Source organism: Pseudopipra pipra, chromosome 5 (assembly GCF_036250125.1).
Source record: "Pseudopipra pipra isolate bDixPip1 chromosome 5, bDixPip1.hap1, whole genome shotgun sequence".
Classification (NCBI taxonomy): Eukaryota; Metazoa; Chordata; class Aves; order Passeriformes; family Pipridae; genus Pseudopipra; species Pseudopipra pipra.
Genome location: NC_087553.1, coordinates 40628734 through 40650223, shown reverse-complemented (window position 1 = coordinate 40650223; position 21490 = coordinate 40628734). Strand labels below are relative to the sequence as shown.

The window sequence follows — 21490 nt, the reverse complement described above, 5'->3', positions numbered from 1 at the left end:
ACAATGGTTCCTGGGCATCATTATGAGTCACACTTTCAAGTCACTAATGATTTCCTAAATTAATCTGATACAAATAAATTCTCCATTACTGTTAGCCTGAGTATCTCTTTTTCACATGATTGGGTCTGTAAGGAGAGAAAGTTTCCATTATAAAGTTACCACCACAAAAAATGTCCATCTGTGAGAATTGCCATGACTTTCTGTTCTTATAATCAATGCTGTGTGATACTACTCCTAGTCATGCCTCATTTTGGAATAACAAGCCTGCAGTGAATACAAGAATCAGGATGGCTGATAGAAATACTCCTTTGCCATCCCTCTTTTGCTTCCCTGCATGGCTGTGGGCAGAGGTAGCTATGAGAAGGGCCAGTGCAGGGCAATGAAAAAGCAGAGAGCAAAGCAGAGACCTGGGCAATAACCAGTGCTGTGGAGGTCCCTCCCTGTGACATCAGAACAGCATGGGCATCTTCTTTTCCTAGCACAAATGGTTGGGTGGTGAGTGTGTGTGTTGCTGGCACTGGCTCCATATCTATCTTCATATATCTAGAGATTTGCAGTTTCACCTGTCCTTCAGGAAAGATGTGTGTTGGTTGCCTTGGTAGTTTCCTAAATAAAACCATGGCTTGCAGGTACAGGGAAGAGATCACAGCTCTGCCCTCCATGACCAGCCCGGGAGCCCAAGATGCAGAAGGAGAAGACAAAGGCAAGTAAACCAGAGGCACAGTCCAAGGAAGCTCAAAAATCACAAACAGATAATAAACTGGTAACTTTGTCACTATAATCAGATACCCTTGATTTACACAGGTACAACCTTTCCAGGGTTCTGGTTGCCAGAGTACTCAGAAACTGGATTAATTGAAAGTAAATGAAAACTCTAAATGGAAAATGTATTTTTTAAAAAAATTACACTCGTATAGATGCATTTGGTAACATTTATTACAAGTGATTAAGCAAAGTATACATAATATTTTTTTTGCAAATACTCAACATATTCTGTGTTGCATATAAAATTTCATTCCGTATTTTTTTCCAGAAGAATGGAAAAATAATATTTCTTTTGTTTGTTTCTTTCCTACAGCAAAATAGCTCCCCTTTTCTCTCCTTTCTGTTGTAGGCAGAGTCTCACTCCCCAGAGGATGTAAAAGCAAAGATACCATAATGAATTTGTTATAAATTCCACCTTAGAATATGTTCCACTTCTAGAAAAGAAGTTAAATTAGAAGTGTTTCTTCAAATAAAGGTTTGTGTCATTTCATTTAAAGGACCCTACAGGTCCCCGTGGGTGTGGGTAGGGAAACATTTGCCAGAAAACAGCTGAGAAACTTAAGATACCCAGAGTCGCCTGACAGTGTCCAAGGCCACCACACACTCAGGCCACCTGCATGGAGGTGGCAGCTGATACATGTGCAAATCATATATACCTGATGTGAGTAGGCAGCCCTGGAGGGGTTGCTCAAACACCCACCCAGAGGCTGTGGCACGTCAGGATGATTCCCTGCTCCTGAGTAAAGTATTTGGACTAGTGACTCCCTGCTTGTGCCCCAGCCATGTAACTGCATGTGGGGGTGTCATCTATAAGGGGAGGGGGTAAAAATAGAGTGTACTGCCTGAATAGGCACCTGCTATTAAAAGTAATAGCTTTGATTCCATTAATGATGACAGTTTCTTTGGTAGAAGTTGTTATATAACTATTCATTGGGATCTGTCTCCCCCCGACTTGATTCCTGGAGGAACGATAAAAGGAGAGTGAATACAACATCCACATGGTCTTTTGCTGTGTCCTGATAAACTCCCTTACCAGGATCTGCATTCCTCCCTTGACACCAGGAAGGAGCCCTGGAAAGGTCATATATGCAACTGTTGTCAGACCTAAGAATAAAAGCAGTTTAGAGGAGCTTTAGTAATACGTCTCTTGTTCCTGCTGAAGACAGAGGAATGGGTTGGGAGGAGAACTTAACTTTCAGATGAGCAAAACCTATCTTTTAATTTTGGTACCCCATTTATACCTTAACATGAGGCTTTCACAGGCAGAGATCCAATGCTGAACTCAAGCAAAAATAAAGGCACTTAACAATATCCCAATACGTACCAACAAATGAGAAGGGAGAGCCCCAGCTCCAGGAGATGTGCAGAATAAAAAGATGAGACAGTGTAATGCTGGCAGGGAAACCATAGCAGGCAGGGAAGGATTTGCTCAATATCACAAACAAGGCAGGTCCTTAGCAGGGCAAGTGCACTGACCCAACTCCGAGGCCATGCCCAGTAAAATGTACTTCCCAAAACAGGCTTACCAGCATTTCTTCTTCATTTCTACCTTATCTTCATTTGACTTCATTTAAAATAAAAAAAAAAATATTTAAAAAAATTCTTTTAAAGTAGTGCTAGACACTGGAGGCTGGACCCACCACTACTTATGGACCATAGCACAGCATTTCAGGCATAGAAATGGAAATCCTCAAAAGTATCTGAGTAAGAGCAAAAAGTTATCCAGCTTTATCTGCCTATCTTGGTGTCAGTTGTATAAATTATAATTCCTATTTCTTAAAGGGAAAATAATGGTAGTGAAGAAAAGCATTCATGCACTTGGCTTCAATTTCTAATGAATGTATTTTGATGGGAAAACTGTTTACTGCTTCGGAGTATGTTCACTTGAAAGAACAATGAAAGAACAAAGAACGGCTTCTGTGATGGCTTTCTTGAATGGCACAGTTGAGAACATGAATCATTCATGATTTATCATCTGCAATTGATGTCTTATTTATTCCCTCCTTTTAATTTAATTTACTTGTATGTATGGGAGATTAAATCACACTTTTCCTGCTGAGGCAAAACATAATATGAATGAAAACCTAATCAAAGAGATGGCAGCAGCCTAAAGCTGTTGTGCTGGGTAAAACACAAACAGGCAAGGCGTAAAAATAAAGAGACCTGGTAGAAATGATAACACCCACAGAAAATGGGTGGTAGGTTTATTTTGGGTAACAGTAGTTCTCGGCTCAGTTGGGCTGGATGCTGAGCTGCCTTGACAAGAGGTTTTTTAAGGAATGCTCAGATAAAAGCATGGTCTTGATATCACTATCTTTAAGTATATCCAGAACTTAAGAAATTGCTTAATGGTCTGCTTATTGCTGTCTGGGTTATTTGCCAGAAAACAAAGGCTCAAAATATTTAGTTGGTCTGGGATCATTCTGCAGCAGACTCCATGAGGATGGTGGTTCTCAAGAAATGCTCTCTCCATGGGTTTTGGTACCTCCCCTTTTAACACTTAGTCACCCTTTCTTGGGCACGTCTCATTTCCAACCCTCTAGGTTCTCCACAGCCTTCTCTGCCATTCAGTAATCACCACTCTCTTTGGCCTTGGCAAACTCAGCAACTGAAGCCAGGGGAAGAGCTCCTTGCTATTTCTCAGCCAGCTCCAGCTACTCCCAAACTACTGTTAGTCCCTTACTTCAACCCTTTTTAAAAGACCCTGCACTTGAGCTATGCCCAGGACTTGCCTCCTCCTACCCTCACACAAATGCCAAAACAGCTGAGAACTGGATGGAGGGAGAGAAGGGAAGATGGGGAGAGGACAATCAAAGACCAGCTGGCTGCTAGCTCCCATCCTTCCCCAGGTAGGTGCTACCTGTCTCCAGAAAGAGATTCACTACTCCAAAGGGATCCAGACCTGGAAAAAATATGGCTTCTGGTATGTAGTTAAAGGACAGACTTATCTGCACTTATTTGGAACAGAAGTAATTTTTTTCTGGTATTTATAACTAGGTAGGATGTAGTTGCAACTGGTTTTTCCTTGTCTAGCTCCTGCTTTCACGTGGGCTTGTGTTATACTAAAAACGATCCAGACGTGGTTTCTGAATGTCAGCCTGTTCGTCTGAGGAGTTTTAATTTCCCAACCAAGATAAGAAGCTTGAAAACTGATATCCCAGAGGGAAATTGGCTGAAATGCTGTAAACTACAGACTGTGCTAAAAGAAAGCCACCTACAGAGAAATATATCAGCAATGAGCACATGTTTAAAATTGACTTTTAAAATAGATGTAACTGGGGATTAACTACTATCACTATACTGGCAACTCAGCACCAGTGTCTGCAAAGAGAGCATGGGGATTTTAATCAACTCATTCATTCATGTCAAATCTTTGTAGCTTATGTAAAAAAAAAAACTCTTCTGTATGTCCCTAAATGCCCCTGACAGCTGACTATGATTTGATCAAAACACCTCTTTTTCTGAGTGCAACTTCCTCTTCCTTTGAAAATGAACAGTTTTAATGCATCAGACCTCTTCTAACCTACTTTCATCGCCTTTTTAAAGGAAAAGTGTAACTTGAATATTGATGCTCTGGCTGAAGACAATTTTTCTTTGGTGCTTTATTACCTATTAGACTCTCCATTGGTAAGGAAAGAATTTATTACAAACAGAACCTACTCAATCAACTGTTCCGGACTTTTGACACTCGGTGGAAAACACTCACAGAATCACCAATTAGTCCTTTTGCATGAGCACTGAATATTCAGGGAGAGACAACTGGGTCAGGTTCGGGGCAAAAGAACATTCATTGCAAGCAGGATTTCCAAAGGAATGCAAAGGAACCAATAGATGTCTGGCAAATTCAGCTCACAGAAAGAGAAAAAGAAAAAAAAAGATATTTGGAGGAAATGCTATTTCTGGTTATGTGGATTTAGCCCCCCCAGTCATAGGAACAGCTAAGGAGCCCAGGTCTTGTACCTGCAGGAGTTTTGCCAGTTCAGCTGTGCATGGCTGGAGTCACATCGAACACAGGTGAGAGACTGGCATAAGCCTTATGTATCCCTCCAGCCTGCCCATGCAGAGACCACCAATCCAGTTACACTACAGACTAAAACTCTAGGAAAGGGCTCTTATTGATCTGTGTAATGTATTTTAGGCAGGACAATTCCTTGAATAGCTTTCTGTTGTAAAAAGGAAACCACCTCAGTTTACTCACTGTAGAGAGGAGAGAGGTAGGTACCTCTGATCATATAGATACTTGAAAATATATGTATGGGGCTTTACTATCCTCATCTGGAGGGAAGTGAAGAAACCAATATGAGTCTCTTACTTGTAATACTAATATTGCTCCAAAGAATGCATGACCAAGTGAGACATGCATAGACATGCCAAGTTCTGAGATACAGCACTTAGAAATAAAGCAATCAAATTGCCAGGACATCAGTCTGCACAGGCAGCATAATGTCTCAATCCCAGTGATTAGTGTCTTTTACTACAAGAAGTACAATATTTGGTGCCTAATACATTCCTCTGCTTTTGTTATGCTTGCCAACATTGATTGTGACTCACAGTAAAACAAAGGTAACTTTTGACATCCTTCACAAACTCCCACTCATCAATTAGAGGCCGTAAAGCTTCGATGTTTCGAAGTTTTCAGTAAATTTGAATGCAGGCTTGCCATGGCTAATGCTTATCCTTCAGCACATAATCGGCTGAGTGTTAATGAGCTAGAAGGGCTCGGATGTGGCCAATCAAGCTCAGGCAGCAGCTTATTCTAGAAAGCTTCTATTTTTGGAGCAGCTGAACCAAGACTTAACAGGTTATTCCAGATAAGTCTCATTACTGCATTTCCCAAATGCCATGGATGGTGGTTGTGCAGGACAGCAAGAAGTTTGAGCAACCTGGTCTAGTGGAAGGTGTCCCTGCCCATGGCACGGGAGCTGAAACTAGATGATCTTTCAGGACCTTTCCAAACCAAAGCACTCTATGATGTCATGACTGTAAGACCACACCAAAGCTGGCCACAATGATTTGGGAAATCTCCATCTTCATAACTCCTGCATGGAGGCTGAAGTGGTGAAGCAGCATTGCCATGCCCTGCCTCAGTATAGACTGAATTGCCTGCACACTATCAGGATGGCATATATGTTGCTCTGAGCAAGGCTGATGGGGAGTGGTTAAACTGTGCTGACTCTCCTTTCAGAGGAGACCTGGGCATAGCAAACCAGGCAGATCACAGGTGACAAATGTTTTCAAATGTTTTCCTCATGTCCTCTGCAAGGTGAGGAAGTATAAAAGGTGAGAAATCTGGGCTCAGGAGAAGAAGTATCTTAAACTTGCAAGATGCGATTTAAGAGAAGAAGCAAAGAGCAGGGGAGCAGGGGCAGAGCTTATGTGTTTGTAGCTCAGTGAAGAGCCTGGTTTAACTGTTGAACAATCAAGAATTCAGGCCAGCATCTACAAATGAGGCAGAGAGATGCTCTGCCTCCAAAAAGAAACCTCATGGGTGCCTGCTGCTGCATAGGTGGCAGTGTCCCAAGCTCCCATGTCCATCAAGCCTGGATATGCTCAAGAGCACTGACAGACCATTTCAGCACCGATCCAGCCACCTTGGTGGTGACTTCTGGTGTGGGCACAGGGCTCATGGAGCTGCCTTGCATTGCCTGGCATGTACTGAGTCAGATCCTATGTGTGCACATGAAGTTTTTGCTCTGCAGCAGCTGGAAGAAGGGCAGAGGGGTGTTTCTACGCTTGTGGCATGGATGTATGCAAGAACATTTCTCATGCTTAGCAGTGGCCCAGCAGATGCTGTGCCTGTAGTGACACAAGCCATGCTGGTAGAGGAACTGAGGCTAAAAGTCAGTGTCCATCCATGTGGGATCTCAAATAAGAAGCGCAACTCCGTGGAGTAGTCATGGTTGCCTTTGTGCTCTCCTGTCTGCTGGCTGTGTCTGAGAGGAAAGGCAAGTTTATACAGGAAACCAATACCAAAATCTGGCTGCATCACTGCCAGGCACTTGGGGATTGCCTTTACCCCACCTGTAGGACTCTTTGCATAGCCCAGCACTGTGTCTTGCTCATGGCCCTTGATAATCAGTATAGCATTGGCAAATGGAGCTGCTGACTGGAGCCAGCTGTGAGGGCATGGAAAAGCAGCTGAGAGCCTGGCACAGCCTTCAGAAACACATATAGGGATGTGCCTGCTGAGGTTAAACTGCTGCTTATTCTCACGGGAGGGAAATCTCATGAGTTGCCTCTACAGAGTGATGCCTCAGAGCTTTATTTGGATATTTTAATTTTTATAGATTTGAGAAGTAATTGTGTAATAAATTTAGATTTTAATGTAGCCATATTATATCCCTTACCCTGTAGCATAATGTTTACACATACTCAACCCTACTTCCCCATTTCATATCAATCCCTCTAAAATTCTGTTAGCGTGTTCAGTCTTCTTTTCAAGGTAGAATTGTAGAAAAACACCTTAAGGCCTGGACCAAAAGATATCACACAGACACAGCGACCTTCAAGCCCAGAACTCTGGAGGAACTCCAAGGACTGTATGTGCTTTGAAGAAGATGAAGATGAGGAAGAAGGGATCCCAAACGCCCTCAGACCCAATTCCCAAATGGGCGTGTCGGGGGGCAGAACGGGGCAGAACCGGGGGTGGACAAATTGGGATTGGATGGACCTTACTATAAAATCATAGAACCACTGTCTGAGCGCACACTTGGTATGTATTCTTCTAGCTCTACGGACTCATTAAAGGACCTGCTCTCTTTATCTTATCTTATACACTAAATTTGCCTGGAGTCTTTTTTCTCTGTGGTCTTTTAGGCAACAGAGAGAATTGCAAACAGTGGCATGGCTCCTTTCATGTCAGTGCAACCAGGTGACATCCTCTGTAATCCCCTGGGGACATGGTTCTAATCCTTGCCTCCAGGCTCCAGTTCTGCCACTCTGAGAGAAAAGTCTCCACACTAGCATTATGCCTTCTTGCCCTCTCCTCCCTCTTTCCTTGCTGTACCCCAGCCTCTCTGCTGGGCAGCTTGAGCGTGGCACAATGAGGCACACAGTCAGCCCAGGCAAATGAGCAAACACCATAAACCTCTTACTGTTGTTTGTCCAAAATACTTCTGTTGTGCTTCTGAATAGGATTCACTGGTGATGTACTGCTGCACGAGAAACCCTCCACTAGCAGGATCAACAAGTATTACTTGAGCAGGAAGAAAGCTTGCGCCACCTTACAATGCCTCTCACTTAAAATGAAGGAAGACGCTGTCATTAAAATGCTTCTGGTTCCATCAGGAGATTTCTCTCTTCTTCCTGCCTTCCAGTTATGAACTTGTTTCAATAAAAACTGAACCACTGGCCACGTTTTCCAAGACAAGCAGGATGTGAAGTCACAAATAATGGAGCTGCTGAGGTTTCCCAGGATAACATTTCTTTTACAGTCTTTATCCTGCTGTGTCTATTCCTTCAACTGAATGAAGGAATCACTGATTTCATTGGAGGTACAGAAGGAAGATCTTCCAGCCTGTTGTTTGTGCTAGATGCAGACGAGTTTTGCCCTTTCCCTGGTCAAAGGCTACTGTGGAGCACCATGCTGTATTTTCATCTTCCCAGTCTTCTCTGGATAAAGTCTGGCTCTTCACTCTTAAGCCAACTTTTATTAATGCTCTTCCCAGCTTTTCAGCTCCTCCCCAAGCAGCTGCCAGCTGCCTCTTTTGCTGTTGTTCTTCCTTACCCTACTTGTCCAAAAATCCATAATGACTAGCTAAATTTCTAAGAGGATATTTGAAAAGCTAGTCTTAATAGTTTGTTTTCATTTCACATACCCTTCACTCAGCAGTGGATAAATCCGAAGTATAAAGACATGCTTTACAGAGCAGCTACAAGTACTTGGTGCTGTACAGCTATTTTTGAATGTACCCGTGCAAAAGTCACCTGGTTTCAATTTTCATGATAAAATTTATTAACTTTGAGTGAAACTCTGTTTAGTTGTGAGTTAGAAGTTTGGGTTATGCTTTTTTTTTGTTTGAAGGGACCTGAAAAAGTTCAGCACTTTCATATGGTTTTGACGTGAGATCAGGCAACCCTTTCAAACCAATAGTTTCAAAGCAGTTGCAGTTTGAGGTTTCGAAGCTGCAAAAAATGTCTATACCAACTGGCAATAGATTTCTGGAAGTGTGAAGTGTGTAAACTGAAACAAGAAAAGTCTGAGGTTCATCAGCTGCACCTGAGAGCTGATGGCAGGCTGCACTGTGGTGCCTTGCTGTCTGCTTGGCCTTGTGGGTCCCAGCCGAGCAGGAGGAGAGGAGGGTCTGGTCTGGCATAGTGGTGGTGTGTGGCAGGAGAGGAGGTGTCAGCAAACTTCACACCTGTGGACTACACCAGTGATCTGCTGCTCTGATGTCCCAAGTGGCATTCTGGGGGTCAAATAATCCAAGCACCCCCAGCGTCTTTGTCTTGGAGTTCATTTAGAAGCTGCACAGGAACAGCAAGGGTGGGCAGGCAGGGGTGAAGCCTTAGGACAGACTGGAGTGTGCAGTTCCCTCCAGGGGCTGCATGTGCCCTGAAGCAAAGCCAGAGCTAATAGTGTCAGAGCTAGTATTGTTCCTCTGTGTCTCCTTTTCCTTGTGCAGATACGTCCCAATGTACCTACAGAGTCTTGCCATTGCTGGGTGGCTGTGCATGGGGAACAGAGTCATAGGGAAAAGAGGGTTTTCTTGCTCTGAATACCAGCTAAATGCTTGGTACCTGCACTTCTTTGTTCACTGCCATCATCAAGTCTCTGAAAACCAGTGTGCTGTGCAGTGAGAAATTATCTGTGCCACAACAGTTCCCTCCCAGGGCATGTGAGAAGGAGATTTTAATTGGGAGTGGTGTGCTTTTCCCTCTTGGATTGTTACTAGCCATATTCAGCAAGACCTGGGCAATATAGGAAAGTTACTTTGTGTATATGAGATCAGCTATGTTTAATTTAGGTGCATAACTTTGTCTTCCGCCGTCATTTCTCTTGTTTATCAGCATATATTGGAGGCAAAATAAGCAATGGAATTAAATAAAGCTAGATTAATTGAACATGACAACTAGAAGCACCTTAAAGCACGTGCCAAAAAGTCTTCCCATGTTGACCCTATTGCAACATAGCTCCAGCTGTGTGTCATGACCACAGCAGTACCACGACTTGCCCATCAGCTGCTGTGGGTTCTCCTCTTTCTCACCAGCATCCTGTAAACAAAGCAGAGGGATGCTGAAAATCTGAGGCACCAGCAGCAAGCAGCTCCTGTCTACCATGGCCACTTGTGTTTGTGTTTAAGGAGCGAAACTTTGACCTGAAAATCTACCAGAAAGGGACTGCTATCAAAGTGGTAAGGAAGAGTGAGGAGAGAAATACATAACAAAGGAAATAAAGGAAATGGAAGTGTAAAAGAGGAATAAGTAGACGAATAAAAAGGAAAAGCAAGACAGAACAAAAAATTAGTCATTGTAGAAGCAAAATTCCTTTCTTTGTTTCATCTGTGCTCACTCCAGTTCCAGTGTAAGAGTTCTCAGAGGGTGATCTCTTGGATTTAAGTGGGTTGTAAATTTTAACAGTAGAAAAAAAGCAGTAATAACATCTCTTCTTTGCGAGGAGAGGTGTGAGAGATCAGTCCTGGAACCAGGATACCTCTCCATCCAGTGGCAGGTCCAAGCTGAGATGTGTCTGTAGGTGGAGTAGGCAAAAGGGCTGACACTTTCTGTGCATGAAATATGAGTAAATAAACTTTCCCTTTTTTCAGTTTGAGAGGTTTCAAGGTCCCCCTGATGTAGTGCCTTTGCTATGCAGTATCAGGAAGATGTTTATCTGTTATGGTTTCGGGACATATGCAAATGATACATTGGGCTCCAAGTTTCAAGCCTGAGCAGGACTGGAAGCAGTATGTGGTCCTGAAATGCTCACTGTGGGGCAGAGATATCTGGGCTTCGCCTTTGTTCATCACTGAATAGCAGCCTGAGAGGAAGCTGGGTTGGGCTGGATTCTTCAAAGGTGAGTGACTTTCATGTTTTACATAATACACAGTTCCAACAGAAATGCCCTTGGGGTTGGACTGGTGCCACCTTCCATGAAAAGCCCCTGGAAAAATTGCTGTGGCTCAGCAGGGAAAGACCATATTGGATACTGTCAGCATGTTAAAACCTCCCCATGTGGAGGCAAGAGGGAGAACACTTGGCAAAGCTGTTGCTTATTTCAGCTAAGGAACTTGGTAAACAAGGCTCTGAATAATTGCACTTCTGAAAAGGGATTTGAGATGAAAATATGAGGAGCTTCATCAACAGAGAAACAAAGCTTATTTGCATGAGAAGAAATACATTCAACTTTACCAAGATGAAGGTCTGGGCTGCATGGCACATTGTTTTAAGCCTTGTCAGAAGAGATTACATGTTTCACAAACTAATCATAACTAGCATCCTAATGGAGTAAAAATACCTCTTTCACCTCCACAATAGGAATTTCTTTTTTGATGAACCTGATTTGCTCTGGAATAACTCAACCTAGGGCCCTGGTGTTGCTCTGTCAGACATGCAACACACCCTTCAAGGGGCAAAACTAGCCCCTGCCTCCTATCTCCAAGAATGATTAAACAAAATTAACACAGTTTTTAAGAGAGAGGACTGAAACAAAGCAGCTCTTTGAAATATCTGCCAACTCAGACATTAGCTCTCCAAACAAGTTACTATAAATGAGTGAGTGTGAGTAGGCAGTGCGATAGCTGGGGCAAATTCCAAGCACAATGCTCATCAGGAATATAATGCTGTTGAAAGTAAAGTTGACATACCTGTAGACCAAGGTTAAGGAGATTCAACATGTGCCTCCCAAAAGTGCTGTCACACTTCCCCTCAGTGTCAGAAATTTTTTTCCAATGGATATGTCTGGTGCCATGTTCATATTGTAGATTTAGCAAAGTGAAAAATAAATGCAAATTTGATATGGAAATTAGAGCCAGGCATAAGCTAATAATTCACTGTGTTCCAGACATTATTATTAGTAGTAATGCATCGCACTTCTTATTGTATGACATGGAACAAAAACCTCCCTTTTTTTTTTTTCCCCACTGAGGTTGCTGTAAGACCTGCAGAGCTGCGCTGCTTTTAAAAGGTATTTTTTGTCCCCCAGAAAATAGCTAGTGAGATCTTGGAATCGCAGCCCTTCCAGGTCATCCAGACGGAAAGAGCTGTGCTACAGCCAAAGGGCCTGTGGGTATCTATCTGCTGGCGTAGAGTTATTTGAAATCAGTTGGTTTACTGTACAGAAAGGCTCACACGAGGCATTATGATGAGCTTCAGTACTGGCACAGGCTGCTCAGGCTTCTTGGCTCAACATCACTGCTGGACGACACAGAACCACACTTCACATGTGACCCAGATGCCCAGCGTTCCTGCCTCCTGTGCTGCAAAGCTGCACTGATCCCTCTGATGGAGGCAGAGAAAAGGTAATGTCTGCACAAATAAAATGGATAAACATGTATTTCTAAATTGCATTCCGTTGTATTCATATTTCTGTATCCATCTCTCCCTCATGTTCTGTTTGGCATGATTTTGGTGATGTTTACTGTCCTCTCATGTCAGCTTTTCAAACAGAGCCAATCAATTTTATAGCTCTGCAGAGGGATATCTAGTGTACCTGCAGCTGCTTATAATAGGTTTACTTTTCCGCAAGCTGCATTCTTTGGTGTCTGGCCAGAGGGTTCTACATCAGCTGCACACAGACTTTTGGAAGGCACCTAGTGGGATTTTCTGCTGGAGAGCACCTGGGAAAGCAGAGTTCAACTCAGGAGAGAAATTGCACACATGAGGTTCGTTGTCCCCAGGCCAATTGTCTGACTAGGAATATGCTTCATTTTTCACCAGTTCACATCTGCAACAATTTTGATTTCAGTCTTGAAACTTCAGGTTTCTTCCTCTAAGAAAAAAATGGCTATATAACATAAAAGATTTTGAGTGATAACACAAGGAAATGCTTCTGTTGTAATTTCCTCAGTCTGGTTGGGCTTTGTCTCATATTAAACAAGGGTAAAAAAAACCCCATGTAGTTCAAAGCCTGATTTCAAGGAGAGACTTTGAGGTGCTCTGGCACAGGCTTTAAATACTACTTTTGTCCTTGGAATGAGTTTATATTGTGGATATGCAAAAGACTCCGTGGTTGTGAGTTTCATAATGTTTAAAATGTCCTCCTGGTACAATAATGTCCCAAGCCTAGAGCTGACAGACTGCAAATATAGATGAGCTCAACGGATTAATACTGCTCACTGTTCTGAGGGCACATGAAGAACTGTTTTTCTGTTTATGCACTTGGCATGTGTCACTCTTTAGGCCAGAAAATGGGTTTAGAGCTGCACAGTTTAGTTTTGAAAATGCATTTGTGTGTTTGACTGTTCGATTCATGCATACAACTGTATCAGCAGCGCAGCATAAGCCTGTTTGAAATTTGTCCCTGGCAGTCAACTGGGCATTTCTAATCAAGCCTGACTCTGGAGCTACTTTCATACTCCAAAGGGATTACACTATCACAAATCACTGGATACCATTTTCAAATGGTGTAATTGCTGAACGGCAGCTGGAGGAAATGCTGCCTGCTTCCTAATTTATAAAGACTGAAAATTCATTTGTTTAAATAAGAATTAGCTCTTTATCATCTGGAAAAACAAAGTATTATATGTCAATCTAAATATGTCAGAGAAGTAGTGTGTCAACATGAAGCAAGGCAGAAAATGCTATAAATCTGAGAAGGCTTACATGAATTTTCAGTTTTGTACAGATTTCTTGTGGGTCCTAGAACAAAACTGCTCCCTCTGGTTTGCCATCTATAAAATGCCTATGATTTTATAATTTTGTCTCCAAGGTCTATTGGACAGATTTATCCTTTAGTGTTTGCAAAATATTTTGAGATTCCCTATGGATTCCATCAACGTAAAATATGCATTATTGCTCCCCTTTTTAAAATTGAATTCTGACTTAAGGAGCAAGAGATCACCTTGCAAGCAAAATGCAGCTAAAATGAACAAACTAATACTTATGCTTTTCACAAGAATGAAAAACCCGAGGGAATATTTTCTTTTGCTGAGTTTCTGGGTTTTTAAGGTCCAGTTAATTTGGATTTCTCAGAAATCAGTCTACACTCTATTCTGGATGAGCTAGCTACACTGGATATAGATTCAGCAGTGTGGATATTTGCCTGATCAATTTGGTATTTGACTTACCTAGAAGCATGTTAGCCCAGATTAATACAAGCAGCTCTTTGCAGGGCCAGCTGAGATATCTCTGCACAGTAATCCCACTCTATTCTGTAAACTGTTTTTTTGCATGGAGCCAGCTCAGGTCTGGAAGGAAGGTCAAATTCATTGTCACTCTGCCTTGGCTCTGTGTGCTCCAAGCTAGCTACTGCTGTCTTCTGCACATCAGTCTCAGAGAGGCTTATCAGCCCAGGTACAGCACAGTGCTGTAGGAGTATCGAATGTGGTTCTGCACATAAATAAACAAGCCAGGCTAGAGCTCGCTCTGTTGGGTCTGTAATATAGAGACACTCCAGCATTGCTGCTGGAAACAGCCTGTAGCTGCCAGGATTACTGGCTCCTCGCCATCTGCGCTGGACTGGTACTTTCTTGGGGCTGTGCTCATTCATGTCTCCCCTTGCCCTGTACAGCCAGAATGTACTATCCCTGGACACTGGCTAGTGGAAAGCTGACACCATTGTTCAAAATTACAGAAGATCAGATTCTTAGCTGCTGGAAACTGAGGCAACACCTTTGAGGCCAGCTCAAACTGCAACAGTTTGCATCAAACAGAGACTAGCACAATGCCTAGATGTCACAAGACCTTCAGTAAATTTCCGCTGGTCCTAGGAAGAAAGAAAGGGTAAGAAAGCAACAAGCTGGTTATTCATTTTCTCATTGGTAATGGTTCACTACTCTGGAAAAGAGAGCAAAACTGCCACCCCATAGGCAGCTTTAAAATAATTTATAGGTTAGTGGCTGAGAAATTCATCACACCATAGGTCTTGCTTAACTTGGCAGCATTACAAGTTTATCTTTTCACACACAGTTGTTTTTTAATGTCCTCACAGGCAGGCTATAGTGGCCCAGTGCTTGCCCTCCCAGCTGCCAGCCTATGTTAGATATTCAGGTGCTGTTCTTGACAGGGGACCAGGACTGGAAGAATAGACAGCTCCTTTCTCTCCAGGAGATGCTTCCCCCCCAGCACCAAATCCTGTTTTTCATCTAAAAGGCAACTCAATCCTTCTTCCTAAAAAGGCTATAAAAAGGAGAAGGTGTACAAATAGGGCCAGGAGCAGCTGCAAGCACTTCGAAGGCAGGCCTTGGACTTCAATATGAGCATGACAAATGGGAGAAATGGTCTGGAAAGGTAGGAAGCAATTCTCTAAGAAGTGCAAAGTCAGGTGTCAGCAATGGTTATGCAGAGGTGAGATGACTTGGGCCTACAGGGATGTCTAAGTGATGTACCAGTGTCCTGCACAGGTCCTTGTTTTCAGTAAGAAGATATTTTAGAATGGCAAAAACAAAGGAAATGAAAAAGCAGTATGCAAAGTTCAGTGCTTGCCTGAGCTGTCTGATCCTAGCAACTGCAGTTAATCTCTTTCAGTACACCTAGTAATATTGTCTAAAATTACAGAAAATTTTAAGACAGACAGTGAAGTGTATCCTGCACTATTTGAAAGTCATTTAATTTTGCCACGTAAATCCACGCAAAATTTGGCCCAAAGCACTTAGCATGGATTAACTTCAACTGCAATAGCCAACAGAAAATCCAAGTATAGAGAAAGAACAAAAGATGCAACAGTTTTGCTCAATATTTTTGAGTAAAAGATGTAGGAATTAGGAAATTATTAAAGTAAGATTCTGTAAAGTGCAGTTCCTTTTTCTGGACCAATTCTATACTTTAAAAATAGATTAGGCAAGTAAAGTCAGAGAAAAAAAACGACCAAGCTTTCTCCCCTGCTGCACCTACAATATATAAAGGACCATTTTCATGATTATTCATGATGGAAGGATGGAGACTTGTACAACTGAGATTGAGAAGAGGAGGAGGGTGTGCCAGGTGCTGTGCAGACCCTTCTTAGGATGGTCCTGCCCCTAACCTATTACAGTTGATGCAGAAGATAGAGACAAGCAGACAGGTATGAAAATGAGCCTGCCTGAGGGCAAGGCTGGAAACATTAGCCAGGCCTCCAGACCCTTTGTCTATTGCTTCACCCATTGATGGATCACTTTGGACTAGTGGAGTCCAAAGTGGAGGCTTCCACTGTCATTTAATTCAGTGCACACTTGGTACATAGGTGCCTGCAGCACTGAAAACTCTACTAACTGGTGCTACAGGTGCAATAATCACAGAAAGACCCACAAAATTATCATATAGGAATAGCACATGTCCACTCACAAAATAATGGGATACAGCTCACACACCATTGTCCCAGGCTTACTGGTTCAGCAACTCATTGTTGCTGTGCACAGGGCCAGCACAGGGCCCATGATGTTCCAGGGAACCAACTCCTTCTTGGGCACTGAACTGACTTGCAGATGGTTTCTGATACCCTGCATTTTCTTAGCTTAATTCTAGCTTGTAGAATTAAATGCAACCTAACAAATTACATTGTCAAAGCAGACTGAGAAGAAATGAATCTTTCTAGGCTCATTCAGTTTGTACAGAATAAATAATGTGATATTTCTCGGTCCATTGCACAGGGAACAGACAATGCCAACTGATTCCTTCTCCCTAATTGAGACGAAATGGCCAGTTAATGCAGCTGTGAGGGAAATGGAACAGTCTGGCCTTTCCAGTGCTGCAGATGAAAGTCTCTGAAAACTCTTTTGCTTGGCAAAGTGTCAGAAAGCATTGTCTTTTGAGTGCAGCAAAAAGAGGACATTTCTAAGCAGACCTTAGATTTTTACATGTTTATATTTCTATATTTATATGTTATTCTGATTGACTGCAGCAAAGAAGAGCAGCCTAGGTGTCAGAGCAGACCGGTTGATCACTGGGGTTAATTAGTCCCCTGGAGTCATGAATGGCCACAGGTGCCACATTACTCTTCTCATTCCACTGAGAAAGGGATTGAGCACATCACTTGCAGAGGAATATGTATGTTTTGTGTTTTCCTTCACCACTGACTGCAATAGTAAATTAAAATACAGCCTGGCTACAAATGTCCACGGGACTGGAAGTACTGGCTGCCTTGAGTGGACTGATGATATTCTGCCTGCTAAATATCTGCTCCTCTCCTGATTACTGTTAGCTATGAGTGCTTTCAAAATGGTTTTATTTCTTAGGGTCCAGTTATAGTAGCTCTCTGTGCTGCCCCCTTCTGCTACTGATGTTGGGAGGCAGGAGCCAGGAGAGCTGCAGATGTTGCTGCCCTACCCCTTGCTGCTGTGTTGGTACCTCTGGGAAAGATGGCCAGGAGGATGCCCAAGAGCAGTACCATCCAAACAGCATCCCATATAGGCCCGAGAACAGGCTTTCCACTTATAATGGACAACCATTGCACAGCTCTTCTACCTTCATTGTAAGGACCATATACCACATCTTCTCTGATGCTACTTTTATACTGTGGCTTGCTGCAGAGTAAAAGAATGATAGCCTAACATTAAAGGTGTGTCTTGCTGACCACATGTACCTTTGTAAGAGACATGACATTGCAATGCTGTTATTTCACTAATGCTGTTAGTTCTTTGGAATTATAGAGTTCTGTGATAGAAATGAAATCTACAGCCTTCGTTTTCCCAGGGTTTACCAAGGTGGAAACATAATAAGTCCAGGATATTACCTCTGTGGTCCTGTAATTTCAAGAAATAAGAGATAAGAACAACATGCCTGAAATACATTTTTTTTTCCCAGTGAACTGGATTATTAATGAAAATGAAAGTTGGTAGAACTTAAGAAGAGCTTTTAGCTACTGATAGGCACAAACATCTGTGGAAAGGATTATTAACAATGTACAGTATGGGTGTATTGGAGACAGAAATGTAGAATAAATCCTGTGCCAATACTGTGCTGCTCAGCGGAGTTCTCTATCCCAGTGTGCTAGTGCTTGTGTTCTCACAGCTAGCAAAAACACTTTAAAAGTGGTTCATAGTGGGAAGGAATATGCATCTGTAAGTATAAGTAACTGGTGCACCCTGTCATCATGTTCCTGGGGTTTGTCTTTTGCTGAGCTACAGTTCATGCAAGGCCAAAAATGGGAGGAGGAGGCTCTCATTTCGCCTCATGTTGCCAGAACTCAGGCTAATCTGATCCTTATATTAAAAATAACCTGTGGCTATCTCCAGCTTGTGTCTGCTATCTCAAGAGTCTGTTTTGGAAGGAGGGCTTTGAATGCACCCGCAGGGCCGGTGCTCTTCTTCCCTGTGGTACACTGTCAGTGTTTGCCATGGGAGTGATCTAAAGTCTGGCCAATGTTACGGCTTTCAACAGTTAGGAATACAAGCGTGGCCATCACATCAAGATCACTACAGCTAAAGAACACGGATCATATAAATCTAACCTGTTGAGTTTTGGCTGCTCTACTCCTTGCATGTTTTCTGAAGGTATACACTTGAAGGACATACGTTAAGTAGGGTTCATGGTGCCTGAGCTGCACTGCCATGGTGTGCATCTGCCTGACCAGTATCAGCCCACTATGTATCACTAGGCACAGTGGTGTGTGTTGGTAAAGCGTCAGTACGAGGCACTCAGCACAGGTGGAAATGTGCCCATCTGAAACAAATTCCTTGACTTAAATGAATGCACTGATAAATGACTGTTTTGCCTGTCTCTGGCAGAGGGGCATAATTGACCCATGCCAGCTTTAATATCACTATATTATGTCTTACTTTTATTGTGTCCGAAACCCACTAATCTCTCTTCACCCTTCCACTTCTCTCCCTAAATTTATGATATTCGGATAGGTTATGGACTGTCCACCCGTTGCCTGTAACCACCTTTACAAAACAAGATCCTGCCTCAGGGGGCATTTCTATGCGCTGTGAGATGGGTATGGGCTGTGATGGAGTGTAGTGAGTAATGAGACTGCCTGATGGCAGCTTCCACTAGCCACGATCTCCAGCTGAGCTGGGTGGTGCTCCAGCCCTCCTGGGTACCTCAGGGGAAACCTGACTGACTGGTTCTGCCAGCATTGCTGCTCTCTGGGAAAAAGCCTTTTTGACAAAAACATTGTTTATTGTTTTATTCACATCCTATTCACAAAATCATACTGATTTTGAAAAATAGCCCATGAAAACCTTTGTTTTTTAAATGAAAAATAACATATGTAAAGGAAAAAAAGAAATTTAATTTCAAACTATTTTTATGTCGTTGTGGCTTCTCCTTGCAGCCAAATGTAAGGCTTTGTATTGCTATTTCTATATTATTTAGTGATATCAGAATTACTAGTACATAATCCAATATTCTATTAGGTTGTAATAACTAAGTCAAACTATCTGGATAATTTACTGATGACTTCAATTATTTAAAAATTATTATAATCAACTGTTCCTTTACATAGATTAAAACAACTTACTTTACATAACATAGTGTTTTCCAATACATAGAGACAACATGAAAATTCTATGAAAATTTGACTAATAAGAATGAATTATTTGCATTCTTTCTTTCAAATTTTTTTTTTAGTTTTAACAAGTATGAAATATTGTTAATATTGTTAACAAGTATGAAAAATTAAATAAAACATTCCGCTTAGAACTAATCAGAAGTTATCCATAAAGACTTTTTAAAAAAAGTCTTGCACATTAATAAACCATCTCCATTTTACAGAACATATAAAATTTTCATTAGAAGGTTAAAAAGTTTATATGTCTATGTATGTTTTTCAAAAGAAAAATTTCAATTTGAAATAATTCTAAATCTTTCAGAGACGCTCTTACATTGAACAGACTATTTTTAAGGCCTTCTGTTCCAGGGGAAATGTTCAAATTATCCACAGTTATTCTATGGCAGAATAAACCCAGAGTTAAGGTCCCGGGGCTCCCTACAATGCCAAGCTCTGGAGCTCTGAGGTGCGCCCATGAGTGACCTTGGACGCAGAGCTATGACCTGCACTTTTCCCTGGCCATGAGGAGGTCCACTGGACAGAGGGGAGCCTTGCTGGGAGCTTCCTATTTGTACTGCTTGGCCTGGGGGTCTCAGCACCCCAGCATGCTGTGGGTGAGCCTTTTGGAGGTAAGCACTGAACTGCACACAGTGCTGTTGTAAAGCCTTTGCTGTTGTCCTTGCAGTCCATCAGTGGCTGATGGCCAGCTAGACGGAGGTGTCCCTGCCACCAAGACGGCTGTTGGCCCCTCTTCCCAGGGCACTCCCAGCTTACTGGAGCTGCTCCTCGCCTCCTGTGCAAACCCCAGCTTGTGGCAGCTGTGAGATTTCCAGCGTGTGTTTGCATTCCCAATTGCATTCCCAATTGCATTTCCCAATGCCAAATTCCCAGTGCCCAGAATTTATTTTCTTGCATTTCAAGCTGAACGCTACTATAAACAGCTAAATTAGAGAGTGAGGCAGGTATACCCAAGGGAGTGTTAAAGGAATTTGGCAGGCCTCTCAGGTGTATTTTGTTAATAAGCACAAAATGCAGATGAAGGCAAAATAGAAAGTGAATGCTGAACACCTGCTCTTGGCAGGAAAACCAGATCCAGCAAAAACACAAATGCTGTTCATACCCATCTTTGAGACCCTGTTCTCTTAAAAAACCCTACATCTTATAAAAAATTTATTGAGTCAGTTCAGGAAGGTAACATTTGAAATATGGTCCCTCTTCTTCAAAATTAAACTGTTTAATAATTGATTAGAAAAAAATACAGTGACCAGCTTTGAGAAGTTCACTTCTCTTACAGTCATAATTAAGGATGATATTATTTTGGCTTAACACTGGACTTGTAAATGCATGTGCAAGTGTGTGCTTGTTTATCTGGCTTCAACATAGAGGTAGAAGAGAACACGTCTTACAGGCTTACAGTGCATTAGAGGCCTATGTTTTGTGCCCCAAACGCCATGAAAACAAAAACATAAACAATATTGGTCAGACCGAAGTAATACAATAAAGGGGAAAGAAGAAAACAAAGTTGGTTATGAAGTCAAGTTCAGAACACTCCACAGAACAGGTCACTTAAGAAAACGTTTAAAGTGATGCTAAGTCAAACTTGATGCCCTTCAATCTATCTGAAAAGGATGCTCTAGGAAACAGGCATGGAAAGCAAAGATAAATTATGTAGCAATCCTTTTTGTTATATGAAAGAAAAGAAAAAATATCAGCAAGCTGTCATTATTTGCAAGGCATTAAATGTTTTAAGGGTGAATACGAACCCCAGAAAAACGAAAGATGAAGCCATCTTTTACCAAAATATGTTTTCAGTTTCTATGAAGTAACTAATCAATTAGTAATTTTGTGTGCTCATGAAGAAACATTCATGGTTTTGACATAAAATTATAAGAAACTCACATTTGATGGTTTGAAACAGGCTTTCTCATGCCCATAAAATTCAAACAAAATGTATTGAGTACACCCTAGATTAATCAAAAGGCCTCTAATTCAGATGTATTTTCTTCATCTGGTGTCATATAATTCTCACTATTCCTTGGTACTTATGACCAATCTAACAAAAAGTTGTATTGTGCAAAATGTAGAAAATCTGCAAGGCATTGAGAGCCATAGGCTCACTTGTGTTCCCAGGATGACAGCTTCTTTGTCCTGTCTCATGCT

General features: G+C 42.1%; 2 long non-coding RNA genes across 3 annotated transcripts in view; one reads left to right on the top strand and one right to left on the bottom strand.

Moving 5' to 3' along the window:
• LOC135414690 (uncharacterized) overlaps positions 1 to 8441 on the top strand; it is a 30895-nt gene extending 22454 nt beyond the window's left edge. For both annotated transcript variants that reach the window (XR_010430781.1, XR_010430782.1), the window contains exons 2-3: positions 630 to 707; positions 1119 to 8441. This is a non-coding gene — a long non-coding RNA (uncharacterized LOC135414690). The remainder of the gene's footprint in view (positions 1 to 629; positions 708 to 1118) is intronic.
• Positions 8442 to 10227: 1786 nt separating this feature from the next.
• LOC135414689 (uncharacterized) lies at positions 10228 to 14252 on the bottom strand. The gene is made up of 2 exons (XR_010430780.1): positions 13989 to 14252; positions 10228 to 10453 (listed from the first exon to the last, which is right to left on the bottom strand). It is a non-coding gene; the product is annotated as an uncharacterized LOC135414689 (long non-coding RNA).
• Positions 14253 to 21490: the final 7238 nt, after the last annotated feature.